Raw genomic sequence first — 15,794 nt, forward strand, 5'->3', positions numbered from 1 at the left:
GTTCAGTGTCAGGGGGCAGGCTAATTGCTGGAGTGCTTGTCTATTTTTTACTTAAACCAGCGGGAACAAACAAACCTGCTGTTGGTAAGATCTAATGCAAATCAGCATTGAAGACTTTTATTTTGAAGAGCAACATCAGGAAATGCGGTGTTTATGTTGCAACAATGACATCTCATGAATGGTAGAGAGACATAACTTCTCATAACTTAGAAAATGAGTTATAAGGAATACCTGAAGAGTTAAATACAGGATGAGAAAATGAAACTGAGACTTTGAAGCTCTAAACTATCAAGACATAAATGTGATTGTTCCTCTGGTGGCTAACAAAGAGAGCCGACAGGTCCAGCAGAGGAGATAGATGATTCCTCCAGTCAGGTTGTAGCAGGGTGGGTTTTTTTTTTTTTCAGTTTGAGAGGATAATCTTTCTCGTGAGTGGGTGTGGCTTCAGCTCATCCAACTTACATACCCACGCCATCCTAGAGCAGATGTTACTGCCTTATTACTTCTGCCAAGGAGGTTATGTGATTGGGGGGGGGGGGGGGGGGGTTTGTTTGTTTTTTTAGTAACATAACTCAAAAAGTTATTGACGGATTTTGATGAAATTTTCAGGAAATGTCACAAAGGGCATAAGGAAGAACTGATTAGATTTTGGGAGTGATCTGGATAAGCGTCTGGATCCAGGAATTTTTTAAAGGATTCTGTACTATTGGGAGATAAGGCTAATGGCGGAGGTCTGCGCTGTTACCACTTTACACCAGAAGATGGCGGACATGAGTAACTTCAATCCCAGCAGCATTTTTGGGTGTGTTTCTATTCAAAGTTTTGGAGTTTATAGAGTTTGAAAGACGCGCGCCTGGTCAAGGAGACGAGTGGTTCATAATACATTGACCTGTCATACAAAAAACCTAAAACAAAGATTTTTTTCATCACTTTATAGGGACTTTAAATAACTTTAAATGAAATAATTTTGACTTTTACTTCAGCAGATTTAGGCCAGAAGTTTTACTTTTACTTTCACAGGATCAGACTTTAACTTAAGTACAGTAGCTGTGTCCTTGTGCATCTCTACTGAGATGTCAGAACGGAATAATTCATTTTGCACTTATTAGCACTCAAATCTGCCAGTTTAGGAAAGTTGAAGTAACACAGACTATCAAATGATATTTTACTTCATATATTAAATAATGCATAGAAAATACATGATTTAAATATGGTTGACTTTTATTTCAATCATGCAATATTTGGGTAACTTAAGAAAATAAACTAAGAACTTTAGTGAGAATATTTTTCCATGAAACACATCTACAACAACCTACATCATATAAAGGCATTCAATGTGTTCAAACCATCATTTAAAAGTGCCAGTTTTTAGAATAATCGTGGTTTCCATCAAATATTATTCATTTTGAAATAATAAGGTATGGACATTGTCTCTTTTGTTTCCAATTGTTTTCCCCCTCCCAGATTTAACTTTTTCTACTTCATCTGGTGAGCATATTTTCCTGATTACAGCATGATGGACACTGTTTCTGATGACAGCGCTGTCAGATCTTGTGATACAATCAGATTTATCTGTAGTGTATATTTAGTAACCACAATTCATGCTATTTAATTACCATGTCATTCAAATCAGCCTGTTTGGCCTTCATTTCAAGCATTCACTACTTGAGTATTTAACTCAGGTGCCCTGTGTGAAGTCGTTTTGAGGTTTTAGCTTGGCATCTCTTCCATTGACTTCTGATAGTGTGTGACTTTTGTATGAGTGTATGTATAGGTGTCTCTGCAGTCTTATGGCCTTATATGGACATCAAAGGGGTGTTTTTTATGCTCATTTGGAAAAATGTGAATGAGCTTCAAGCTTACAAAAACATGACATTAGTCGTTAATGAATGAAGCCCTACATGTTGAGGCTGTTAGACCGTTGGTGAACTCATCAATCAGAATTCATGTGGAGATTTTATAAAATCGCAGGAACAAATGTTAGCCACACATTGACAGCATGCTACATTCTTCTTGTGATGACAGAAACAGGTGGTTGAAGATTTTGTACCCTTAGGGAGTGAACAAAACCCTGACTTGCAGTGTTTGCTGTACCCGTCAAATGGACCACAGCATGAATTTGGGCAGAGAAAGGCAGATCATGCCGAGCTAGGAAATGGTTTTGTGTGGCCACCGGCCGTCTGAGGAGCTTGTTTAAACAGACACAGACTGAAAGACTTAATGACCACGCTGACAGCAGTCATTGGAGATGTCTAGTGAGGCTGGACCGCTGTGGCTAACAGCTGAAGAGTCGGGCAGCTGCAGAAAGAAAAGAAGGGATGTTGTGGTCACTGTCTCTTTATGTAAGCTCCAGAGAAAAGATTCACAAGGGATTCATTTTAAAATCTGACTTCAACATTTGTTCTCACACCAAACCTAAACCGACAGAATACGGAGTATAATCCCTCAACGGCCTGCTGAGTTTCCCCTGCCACCTCAAACGTGTTCTGTCGTTTGCTCAAATGTCATCTCAATTAAACTTCATTATGTGGACGGAGAACAGCTCTCACTTAAAAGTAGGTTTGTGTTTTTCTAAGGTAGTGGTGAGTTTTGGGTTGCATCCTAAATAATATCACACATATCCTGGATTAAATTTTGCTGAATTGATTGATTCCCTGAAACCCATGTGTGATTTGCACGTGCTTAACACGTGCAGAGCAGCAGAGGCTGAGCACATGTAGAGGAGACAGCAGCAGGAAAGGTGGTGCAGATGCACAGGAGCAATCTGAACATTTTGTTCAAGTGATCTGCGTAACTCAAAGACATGTCTATTTTCCAAAATAAATACAACACTGTTACAAACGAGTCTTTTCTCTCTTTTATATTCCTCAAAAGCTAAAGTTTATTCATGTTGGCCCATGATACTCTGGATAACTTTTATCTTTGACCCTGTCGTACCCTGGGTTTCAGGAGACCACATGCATGCTAAACCTCCCCAGTACTCTGATCCTCTTTATCTGATAGAGACTTGGTCTGCTGCTACTTTTTGATCCCTCTAACTTGGACCAGGCCAGAGCAAAGGAGAGGATCCATATATCAAAGGCTCTGAATAAGCTGAATCTGTACTCTGTGTACTGGCTCACTCTATATTATTACAAAACCAAATACTTTAAGAAGAGAAGGTATTTTTCATTTTTCTACTCGGTCTCAAAGCACTTTAAAAAGCCAAGGTCAAAGCAGACGTCTGCTTTCTTAAGGAGCACAGTCATGGTTGAATTCTGTCAGTAATAACTATCAGGACAGAAAATAGAGATGATGTTTAGGTTGTTAGTAAAGGCATGCTGACTGTAAGGAACACTGAATCCTTCTTTAAAGCTCCCATGAGAAGTTTTCAGCTGATTATGAAACAGACTCAACTTAATGTTGATACCTCTTTATGCCCTTTAAAGGAAAACAAGACCACCATTATAATAGCTGATCATTTCTTGCCTTGTATTTTTATTACCTTAAGCATCAGACAAGGTGATTAACTGTTCACTGCTCAAACTGCAGTGTTTTGTTTTGCAACAGCAATGATTTGATGAGTGATTTAACAGTTAAAAGAGAGTAGACTGAGATTTTTTTGTGTGTAAAAATACCGCTTTTGTTTGTCCAGGACAAACTTTGTCCACAGGGGTCGCCAAATCAACACAAACCTCACCTACCTCACAAGGTTCAATCATTTTTTTGTAAGCGTGCTTGGTGCCTAAAAGAGGATGTAATTAGAGAGGAATCACAAATAAAGGCAACATTTTTTTGCTGATTCATCATTATAGCAAAATCTTGTACCTAATATGAATGAATTGATGCTCTGATTATATTAAAATATCTATCAGAATAACTGCAGAAGTGGGTATCCCCTCAGTAGGTCCTCAAAATTTTTTAGTGACCCAACTTGCAAAGGAAAAATGTCCTTAGAACTGCACAGTATGACCCGACCTACCCAAGATAAAAAGATTTCTACAAAGTCATGTCACTTCAATTAAAATATGTGATTTAAAATAAGTAACTACATAAATATTTAATCCCTTTAAAGTGACTGACCTAATTCAACAGATGTCCAATTAATTGGTGCTAGTAGTCTCACAATGAGTTAAATGGGGATCACCCTAATCAGTATTCCTGGCTACCATTACACCATGAAGACAAAACAACACTCCAAGCAATTAAGAGAAAATTTTATTGAAAAGTATAAGTATGGGGATGGATACAAAAAATTTTCAAGGTGCTGAACATCCCCCTGAGTTCAGTTAAATCATCAAGAATCGGAAGGGATATGGCACAGTTCTAACCTTGCAAAGCAGATGGATATGCACATTTCCGTGTTTCTCACTGGCGAGACCATCTTGCAAGGCTGCCTGAACAGTTTGGGCCTGGTTAGAAAGTTACAGGACCAATCAACGATGAGAGGCAGTACTTTCGAGCGTGGCAGAGTCATGACATAAGCAAGCAGCAACAAGAGGCCGGTGCAATAATGGCAGATGACATGAGCATGGATGCTGCTAAAGCATCAGTTTTATCAGAACAACATTTCTTCATTAAAAGAAGAACAAAGAACAGCATTGAGTTCTTTTCTTTTAAAAAAACGACAAAAGTTGTGTACTGACATGTCTACGGTCGTCATGGTTCGCTGCGTTATGCAGTTCTCTAAGGAGTTTACTCCTTTGGTAGGGGTGCAGGCGCGCAGCTTGGTAGCGGCTGCATCACGTGTTTTGTTGCTCTGATTGGCCCGTAAAGATGTGACAGACCGAACATTCATCCAATCCCCTTCTGAGTTTTTTTTCAAAGGCTCTGCCCTTTCCCCAAACGCTGTCAATGAGTGGTTTTCCAGGTGGATGTGTGAAACACATCCATCTGGCATGTGTTAATCTACATAGATCAGGCCATCCTCACAAACTGAGTGACTGTGCAAGGCGACTAGTGAGAGAGGTCTATGACTACGCTGAAGGAGTTAGAAGCTTTAGCAGCTGAGATGGGAGAGACTCTGTATACAACAAGTAATGCCCGGGCTCTTCACCAGTCCAAGATTTATGGAAGAATGGCAAAGAGAAAGCCACTGCTGAAGAAAACTCATATTAAATCTTGACCAGTTCACCAAAAGGCACGTGGAAGACGCCATGGTGAAGTTGGAGAAGGTTCTTTAGTGGGAATGCTTCACAGCAGCAGGCCCTGGAAGGCTTGTAAAGGTAGAGGATAAAATAAATGCGGCAAAATATAGGAAAATCGTCAAGAACAATCTTGAGAAGTATGGCTTGGAGAAAAAATGTTTTCCAGCAAGACAATGACCTGAAGCAAACAGTGGAAACTACACAGAAATGGTTTAAATACAACAGGGTGAACGTTCTGGAGTGGTTAAGTCAAAGCCCAGACCTCAATCCAACAGAGAATTTGTGTGCTGGACTTGAAAAAGGCTGTTCACACCTGATCCCTGTGCAACCTGACAGAGCTTAAACAGTTTGCAAAGAATGGAGGAGATGGAGAAAAGATCCCTGGGGGACACCACAGGAGAGAGGACAACAAAAAGAGAAACATGTCAAACATCTGCTCGGTTCAGCGTTATTCATTTGAAAAGAGTAAAGACAGATAAATTTAGTGGATTTAATTGCATAGAAACAAACAGTTGTTATTGAAGAGAAAACATTAGTCTGCAGAATTTAAGCAAGCTTCTGTTGTTGATTTAAGACATCCCAGTCTTGATAACAAAGAGTGGATCCTCCACATTCCAGTCTACAGGACAAAAAGATTAAGTACTTTTGGAGGGAAACACCGTCTCTCCTTCCTGCTGTGGTGAGTGTGATCAAGTCTCAAACAGAAGTCAAAAAGCTAAACGTGGTGAAATTTTTCGGTGCTTCTGGAGATGTGTTTTGGTTTATCCCAGACTCAGCAGTCTCCCACAGTTTGACCCCTGCTTTGGTCAAAAATACCCCTCACGAGAAGTTTAATAAAATGATGTCTGTCTTTAGTTGTGGGCATCTGAAACATGTTGATTTTTCAGCTGCCTTGACGGATACGATTTGCCATATTGGATCCATGTGATGGACCAGACCGAAAAGCAGCAGTAAGCCAAATGTTCCTTCTTCAGACAGCATAACTCAGCAAAACAGAAACACACAATACATCTGAGAGGGCCTACTTTCACTGACAACAGGAAGTTAAAAAAAAAAAAAACAGGGTCAGCAGCTCATCTTTTCATCTCACACAGACCTTTCATGTCTTCTCAGTGTCTATTTTTAGCTTCCGCCACTTTATACTGAAGGCGGCATGAGGTCAGCTATGGTTTTCACAACCAGGTGAAATATTCCCCCTCTGTATGGTTTTGGGCTTCCTGTCTCTGCTCTGTGTGTCCACATAATTTGTCTCCTCAATGGTGTGTAAACTATCATAAGCTGTGTCCCAATTCAGGAGCTGCATCCTTCTGAGGGTGAACTATGATTGTTGCTATTTCAGATGTTCCCTGATCTTTAATTATTAGTTTAAAGAAGGCCATGTTAGTAGATGGCATGATGTTAGTTATATAAACAGCTGTCAAGATGATGCAGCTATCAAGGATGTGAGACTGGACTGCCCCCACCAACACCAGTTTTCATTCTTTTTCTTTATAAGATTTGTTTTTGGACTTTTATTCCCCTATTAGATTCTGGACAGAGTCAGAAAAGCAGAAAAATATTTACCAATGTAACATTGCAAGGCTCTGAGTATTCCACCATCTGCAGTGCATAATAATATTGAATGCTTTTGATGTTCGGGCCCTCAGGTAGCATAGCATTAAAAACGGGCAAGATTCTGAACTGGAAATCACTGCATGGGCTCAGGAAATCATCGTCTTTCAACACAGTTACTGTGCCATTCACAAATGCCATTTAGGCAAAATGGAAAACTGTTCTGTGGTCACATAAATCAAAATTTGAAACTCTCTGGATATTACAGATGCAATATCCTATGGGCTAAAGAGAGGGATCATTCAGCTTGTCATCAGTACACAGTTCAGAAGTCTGCATCTGTGATGGTATGGGGTATTATTAGAGCCTATGGCATTGGTAGCTTACACATCTGGAAAGGCACTATCAAGGCTGAAAAATATAGAGAGGTTTTAGAGCAACATATGCTCCCATCCTGACAACATCTCTTTCGGGGAAGGCCTTGCATATTTCAGCAAGACAATGCCAAACCATGCTGTTTTGATGGTTGTGGCATGCCTGCAGTCCAGACCTTTCACCAATAGAAAACATTTACTGCATCATAAAACACAAATCAGACCAAAAAAGACCCAGGAATGTTGATAAGTTTGAATCCTACATCAGACAAGAATGGGACAACATTCCTCCCCATAAACTCCAATCACTGGCCTCCTCACACCCCAGATGTTTACAGACTGTTGTTGAAAGAACAGGGCATGCTACACAATGGTAAACATGACCATGTCCCTACTTTTATTTAGATGTGTGGCGACCATCAAATTCAAAATGCGCTAATATTTTTCATGAAACGGTAGCATGTTTCCATTTAAACATCTGATTTGTTCTAATGTAAATAAAATATTGGTTTCTGAGATTTGCACATCATTGCATTCTGTTTTATTAAGATTTTACACAGTGTCCCAATTTTTTTGGAATTGAAGTTGTAGATATGTCTTGAGATAGTTATTGTTCATTCATAAAAACAGATTTGTAGTTGACTGAAAGCATTTATACAGACTCATTCATGGTATATTATTTTTATTATATATTAGTTTATTATCATTTTTTCAACGAAGTGATAAGTATGAAAAATGTAAAACAATGAAGTAGAAGGAGTTAAGACACAACAGTAGCTTAAAGATTTTACAATAATTAATGATGTTGCGCTTGATTAAGCTTCATGTCATTCCTGGACCCCTAAGAGGGACTTGACCCTTCCTAGATTGGGCCTCCAAAGGATGCTATTCCTGAATTGGGACACAGCTGCAGACTATTCTCTATGCCACTAAAAAAAAACTATTTCTTGAGTCATAAAGGGTCAAAAGGTCTCAAACTTTTGAGGGAGTCAAAGCAAATTGCCCCCAAACAGGTCTTTTTTTAGCATTCAAATAAACACTGAAAGGATTTTATTTTGAAGGATTTCATTCACACAATGCTCTTGCACATCTCAGAGGAGCCATGTAACAGACAATGGACTTTTTGATCTATCTACACATTTATGTGCATGTGTGATGTTACAAGTGTGTGGGCTCATCAGTTCACACTCTTGTCAAGTATACACATGTGGAGCGTCTTTCCAGTCATGGCTTAGATTCCTGCCATTTCCACGGCTGTGACGGATCCAAACACCAGTCCTTCAGTCAGCCGCCCTGCGCCTGCAGAAAGGCGTGATTCACTCCTTTGAGCTGCGTGACTCAAAGCCCTCTTCCCTGCCTCCTCATGTCCTCCCCTCACTCCCACTGTCCTCCCTGGACTCAGGCTTGCCATCTGACCCGCTTCCAAATTGGACGTGCTCCCCTCGATGGCCAGCTGTGGGCTCATGTATGACGTTTCTGCATTGCAACAGTTTGTGGACTTACACTTTATGGCATAGACATTCAAAAAATAGCAAACAGATGGCTGTGAAAGTAGAGTGATTTGCATTTTTCCAAACGAAATGATTGATTCCCCCCTTTTTCCCCTATTGCCTCCATACACTCTTCATCAATAATGAACTGAAGGAGGCCCAGAATCTATCTGATACAGGCACAATGCTGTCAGCTTTGGTAAGAATCAACACGTGCAGATTGTTGCTTTTGGAAAGCAAAGAATTGACTCTTTCATGAGGTGGCAGTCTGAAAAAAAATTCCTTCAAATTGTTCCAACTTTGAGGAAAAAACGACAAGTTACCAAGTCCAGCTGAAGTATCATAAGAAGACGGAGCCCATGCAAGTGGATCTACTGACGGGTGTTGAAGAGGACCAGATGATTGGGTGAAGGTGTTTTCAGCCATGGGGTTTCACATTTTCATAATTTCTGACAGGATAGGAAGAGAGGAGAGCTGCAGATGTTCAGGCTTGTTCTGCAGATTTTATTTGAGTTCATATCGATTAAGATCAAACCAGATCAGCTGGACCACTGACCTCAGTGGGCTTGCCACTTCTGCATATTTGAAATTGGGTGTGAAATGATCCCCTTGTCAGAAACAGAACCAGGGTGAGATGAGGTTAGACTGAAATGACCTCAGAGCCCACAGGGCTGAGATTTTGCTCCGAATGTTCCAGTGAGACACTTTCCCTCCAGAGGATGTTGTAAAAAGACTTTCCTGTTCCTCTCCTTGTAAGCCTCAATCGCATTTCTCCACTTTCTCACCAGGACCGTGCAAAACAGAATCCAAGACTATCGTAAAAACAGTCAAAGCAGGGGGAAAGTCAGTCTGGCCTGTGTACAGAGGCATGGTGTCATGTAGGCCAGGAAGCCAAACACCACAGAGGAGCTCGCTCACAGGGAGGGGCGTCCAGTCTCAAGAGTGTCCTTCAAGACTTTAAAAACCCCCTCAAACATGTTTAATAGCCAAAATAATTTTTAAAAACGTGCATTGGAATTAAATATCCAACAATACCATACTAACTATCAGTGAGTATTATTGACAAAGAGCGAGACACAATCATCAAGAGTCAACACACGACACATAAGTGACTATTTGTGTGAATGAAGCAAATACAGCGAAGCTTCAAATATAATCAGTAAACAACACAGATTTCTTTTTGAAAGTTAAGCTGTTTAACAATTCTCTAATATGAATTTCATAAATTAATACTCAACACTGATTTGTTTGGACCTGGATGGTGTCCAACTCAACTAAAAGAGCTGTACAAGGGAATTAAAGAGATTGTGCCATGAGTAAAACCTAATCAGGGTCAGATTGTAAATGATATTTTGGAAGTGTTCAGGAACAACAGCAACACAAAGCGGAAGATCACGCACATCAGAGTTGGTTCAATGACTGCTAAAGCTCAAAACACACCAGCACCGTCCAATGTGCATCAAAAAGATTGCACCCCATTATTTTCTGTGAACAAAGCAGCTGCCAGGTGCCTGTGGGCGTGGCTTGCTGTGGTACTTTGGGTCACTGCTCTTTTTCTGACTCCACAGTCTGCGGCTGGCGGAGTGTTTCCCCGAGAGAACATGCCAGTCCAGTGCCGGTGTGTTTTGGGCTGCCAGCACATGCTTGCCAACTAAAATTGCCAACCCTGTCATGATTCCACAATGAATATTTCCGAACTTCCACTGGCATTAATGCAGGCACAAAAACTGTGTGGCAGGAGCTTCGTGGAACAGATTTCCATGGGTGAGCAGATGCATGCAATCCTCACATCACCAAGTCCAATGCCAAGAGTCAAATGGAGTCATGCAAAACACACCGACACTGAACTATGGAGCAGTGGAAACAAGTTCTGTGGAGTGACCAATAACGCTTCTCTGTTTGGCAGTCTCCGGGAGAACATCACCTGCCTGACTGGGATAAGGGTATGGAGCTGTTTTTAGGGGTTGGGCTAGGCTCCTTATCTCCAGGGAAGGTCAGTCTTAATGCTTCAGCATATCAAGATATTTTGGACAATGCAATGCTTCCAACTTTGAGGCAACAGTTTGGGGAAGGCCCTTTTCTATTCCAACATAGCTGTGCCCCAGTGCACAAAGCAAGGACTATAAAGACATGGTTTGATGAGTTCAGTGTGGCCCACACAGAGCCCTGACCTCAACCCTATGGAGCACCTTTGGGATATACTGGAACTGAGATTGCAAGCCAGGCCTTTTCATTCAACATCAGTGCTCTACAGAATGAATGGGCATAAATTCCCACAGAACTGCTCTAAAATCTTAGGAGTAATTGCCCTATCCGCTGCACTTTGGCAAATTTCTGTATTTTATTCATTAAAATTGCACTTATTTAAAAAATGGGTTTGTGCCACCTGAGGGCAGAGGCCTCACAGACTGACAGAACATTGATACTATAATCCTTTGTAACAGTCTTGCCAGAAAAGATGGATTATTTTAGTAAACACTGGCACTATTTCTTCAACACTGGAATCTTAAACATCCTTTCCAGGGTGTTAGAATGTTGTTCATTCTTTGCAAACTTGCCATTAGGACTGACCCAATAACAGAAGACAAAAGCTCAATAAATGCCTTTACTAGCAGATTTGTTCCAGACACTCACAATGGATGCCTTTTGTGTTACAAAGAAAATAAAAAAATCAAATTATCACATCTTGCAAAGCAACTTTTATTAAAAGCTGCTGCAAAATCTGGACTCTTAGGCTGCAAAAATAAAAAAAAGAGTAAAATCCTGGATGGACGGCCTTCATTCCTTTATGGTATCACTGTGTTTACTATTGGTTTAATATTACACACATTCAGCCTCACACATGGCTAATTGTTCTCCTAACCAGTAAAATGAAACTGTGGCGGTCTGCAATTTACCTCAGACCACAAACTGATCATAACACCCACATTATCATTCCTACTTTCACCGTTAGCCAAACCGTGACCACAACACTGAGTTTTCTCAGCTTTTGGTCATAAAAACACCAAACCAGCTGTGTTGAAAACCAAAGCTCAAGCTGACGCAGTGAGAGAGCACGTGCCATACACAGTGGTTGCCCTCTCTCTTGCGTGTCGGTGAGTAGTTTAGCAGCACCTGTGTTTTCATATTTGTTCTCAGTTTGTCTCTGCTGGAACAAAGTTTCCTCTGAGTCTCCAGCTACTCGGACCACACCTGGTTAACATTTCTGCTTAAGTGACTCAGATATATTTGGCTCTGTTGCTTCAGTCATGGCAGCAAAAAAAATCTTGGCACAAACATTCGAGATTTTATGACTGGATTTTTGATAAAGGTTGTAGACTTTATGCCTTTAGCTAAAAGTTTGCATTGCAACTCCCTGCACTAAATCTTGAGGAAAAAAAAAAAAAAAAGCAGAAACAGAGCTGACCAAAAACAGAGAGTTGGTGATGTGACTGAGAAGTTTTCTTGCTAGTCTGTTACTTTAAACTGTTCTAAATCCTCAGACAGAATTCGAAGAAAAAAACAAAAACAAACTGCCACCAAGATCCAACAACCACCTAGGTGTTAGCTAGCCGGTAAAATAACCATTTTACAATTTAAAATGTGTTCAAAAGTTGGTGCATCAACAATACAGATGTTAGCTATAGCCTAACTGTTACTGTTAGCATAACAAGCCTTGACCAATGGACCATTTGTAGCTAAGTAAGAGCAAACATACCAGCCATAAAGATGTAGCTGTAAACTAGCAAAAACAAACCGTAACTACTTGTCATTAGAGCTGTCTAATGCAGGAATGGGACATCATCAGAAGAGAGGGAAAATAAAGATGATGAGACTCAGGTACAGTCTTCAGAAATGAGACCATCGCAGGGAACTAAGCTCACAATACCATCTAAGATTTCATAAGTGGCTGACCTAACAAGTTTTTTTCCCCAGTTAAATTTATGGCATTATGAGCATGGCCTCTGCAGTCCATATCTATTTTATTCAAGTTTTGCTGGCAAATAACGAAGCACAGTAAGTTGTTGTTTATCACACTCATATCCTTCAATAGTTGTTGCTATTGTGTGTGTGTGTGTGTGTGTGTGTGTTAGGGCCTGTGTAAGACACATACTTTTTAAACCCTAATGGTGAAATGAGTCCGAATACGTCGCCATCATTGAGTCCGCGCATGTATAATGAACAAAACCTCACTCCAGCCAGCAAGCCAAAGTTGGCAACCCTGGTAATGGGCTAGCAGAAACACCAGTGCACAGATGTTAGCAGTTAGTTGGCATGTACAACGTAACCATGTTGCAATTTGAGCAGCCTGAGCCATAGTAACAAAGCACAGATGTTAGCTAGCAAAACAAATATGATTTTAGACAGACGTCCACTGATGCGCAGACTTCCCTGTTAAAAGTTTACTCCTGTGTTGCTGCTTTAAAAGTTCATATAGAAGTCTAATACTGTTAAAAAGCACATTTTTCGTTGCAAACTTTCGTGATGTCACCTACAAGGAGCTTTCTGTGTGTGCTTTCATGTTAAAAAAACTTACAATAATTAGTGAGACAAAAAGAGGATGTCATAGACATTATTTGAGGGCTTTCCTGCCAGGAACTGCCAGGAACCAGGCTGCTAGTGCATTATTCTCCAGGGAGGTACAACTTCTCAGAGATGGCCTTACCCTCAAATTACACATACACCTTCTGTGAGTGATCTTCAGCCACATTGGAGGGGTTTTAGGCATGAACAGCCTGTTTAAGGTCATGCCACAGCATTACAATCGATTTGGCCACTCAAAAACATTTTTTTGTGTGTGAAGCCATTCAGAGGTGGCCTTGCTGGTGTATTTTGGATCATTGTCCCAAGTGCACTTGAGCTTGAGGTCATGAGATGATTGCCAGACGTTCTTCAGGATTTTCTGGTAGAGGGAGGAATTCATGGTTCCATCAATAACGGCAGGTGGTCCAGGTCCTGAAGCAGCAAAGCAGCACCACCACCATGTTAGAGTGTTTGTATGATGTTTGTTTTATGAAATGCTGTGTTAGTTTCACGCCACACCTTCCAAAAAGTTCAACTTGTGTCTCATCACTCCACAGAATATTATCCTAAAAGTCTATGGGATCATCAGGATGTTTTTAGTCAAATTTGAGACGAGTCTTTGTGTTCTTTTTGGTCAGCAGTGGTTTTGGCCTTGAAACTCTTCCATGGATGCCGTTCTTGCCCAGTGTCTTTCTTATTGTTGAATCGTGAACACTGACCTTAAATTAGTTAAATGAGGCCTACAGGTTTTTAGTTGGGTTCTCTGGGTGTTTTGTGACCTCCTGGATGAGTTGCTCTTGGAGTAATTTTGGTAGGTCGGTCACTGCTGGAAAGGTTCACAACTGTTCCAAGTTATCTCCATTTGTGGATAATGGCTCTCACTGTGGTAAGCTGGAGTCCCAAAGCCTTAGAAATGGCTTTGTAACCCTTTCCAGCCTGATAGATGTCAGTGCCTTTGTTCCTCATCTGTTCTTGAATTTCTTCAGTTGACGGCATGATGTGTTGATTTTTGAGATCTTTTAGCCCACTCCACTTCAAGTGATTTATTGATTAGACAGTTCTGGCAGTAATCAGGCCTGTGAAATTGTGGCAAGTGAAATTCACATAGGGCCGGAAGGGTTTGGATGATTTTTTTCCCTTAATAAATTATCATTAAAAGACTATTTTTTATTTACTTTGGTTATCTTTGGTTATCTTTGTCAAATATTAAAATTTGTCTGATGATCTGAAGCTTTTAAATGTAACAAATATGCAAAAAGAAAACAAATCAAGTAAGGGGAAAATACTTTTCCACAGCATTGTTTATAAGTCTTGCTAATGTGCTTCAACTTGTTGTGCGCGAGTGAAAAGAAGTCATCCAAATTTAATTCAAACCATCAAATCAAGAACTCTACCAACAGCCTATGTAAGAACATTTCTCACAGATTCCTTTATTTTCTTGCTGGCAGTTAATTCTCCAAGTAAACCGTGCCCAATCATCCCCAAAGTTAATGTTTCGGATCATCGAGTTGTCTTAGCTTCAGGCAGCTCTCTGGAGCTGAAAAACAATGGTGCAGTGTGCTCAGATACCAAATATCTTCTGCTTGCCAAAGTCAATGGAGCTGGAGTTCCTTACGATGCTGGAAAACAGGCTCCAAGCAACAATTAACAAGCAATGTGATTTTATCTCCCTCTCTCACGGAGAAGAAACACATTCAGTTTCCACTGGTGTTTGCTTTTTTCTTCAAAAGCTGAGGACAGATGAAACTGCCCAAGAAGACATGAGGAAAGGGCAGTGAGGTTTTGCTAACACCACCTGGAAAGCAAAACAGGTGAAAGGATGGCAAGAGATGTCTCCAAGAATTCGGGCTGTATTTTCCAGCGAGCCCTCGTGTATAAACATAAAACAGAAAAAGGCTGTCTGAGAGTGAGCTGTCAGTGGGCAGTGACAGCTCCAGATATCTACACCGCCGGCTGCATGGTCTAAACAGAAGGGACAGGGATTCCACAGAGACTCCTCAAATAAGCAGCACACGGCACAACGCCTCCCTTCACAGGATGACGGGAAGGAAGATGAGACTGAGCGAGACAGAGACCTGCCTGTCCTGTCAGCCAGTGGAATGGGAAAACTAAACACCTCGGTTTAAACAGTCAGTGATGGACTCCACTCATCTGTGATCAACAAGCTCAGACAAAAATGGAGACCTCCACTTTTGTTTTTATGATTCATTCTGGTAATATGCTAAAAAGGACTAGTATTCACTCTGAGGCTCAATTCTAGGAAAAAAAACCTCCAATATAAAGCTGACCATGTGAAGGTTGTCCTTTCTGCTATTTGGAGACATTCCTTTTGTCCAGTACTTTTGATGATAAAAAAATACCAAGCAGCAATCTCTGGTGTTGAAAAATAAAGCCAAGTGGAATAGCAAAAGGCTGCTGTACCTCAAGTGGATGTCATATTTGTTGCTTGAATTTATCATGCATGCAATGCCTACCATGTTTTTGCAAAGTTGATTTGTCACCTTAGAAAGAAGCATCCAAACCCTACTCTTGCATGGCAAAACAGATTGCACTGAAACTGAAAAAGAGCATAACACCTTCTGTCCTTTAGAGAGTTTCTTCAGAGTCACTGTGCTTAAGGTTGTTTCAATGATGTGTGTACCCAGTACAGAACGCTTCTTTGGCTGCTTATGTCTATTAAAAACACATATAGAGCTCAGCCAAAGGTCAGGGTCACTCATTAGTCGCCATTTGTTCATATCTCTCTCTTC

The 15,794-nt window shown here is 40.7% G+C and overlaps 1 protein-coding gene across 1 annotated transcript in view; it reads right to left on the reverse strand.

The window, feature by feature from the left end:
* Nucleotides 1-15,794, reverse strand: part of LOC121526670 (KATNB1-like protein 1) — a 63,305-nt gene that overhangs the window by 46,798 nt on the left and 713 nt on the right. The window lies entirely within an intron of this gene.

The sequence above is a fragment of the Cheilinus undulatus genome, linkage group 18 (genome assembly GCF_018320785.1).
Source record: "Cheilinus undulatus linkage group 18, ASM1832078v1, whole genome shotgun sequence".
Taxonomy (NCBI): Eukaryota; Metazoa; Chordata; class Actinopteri; order Labriformes; family Labridae; genus Cheilinus; species Cheilinus undulatus.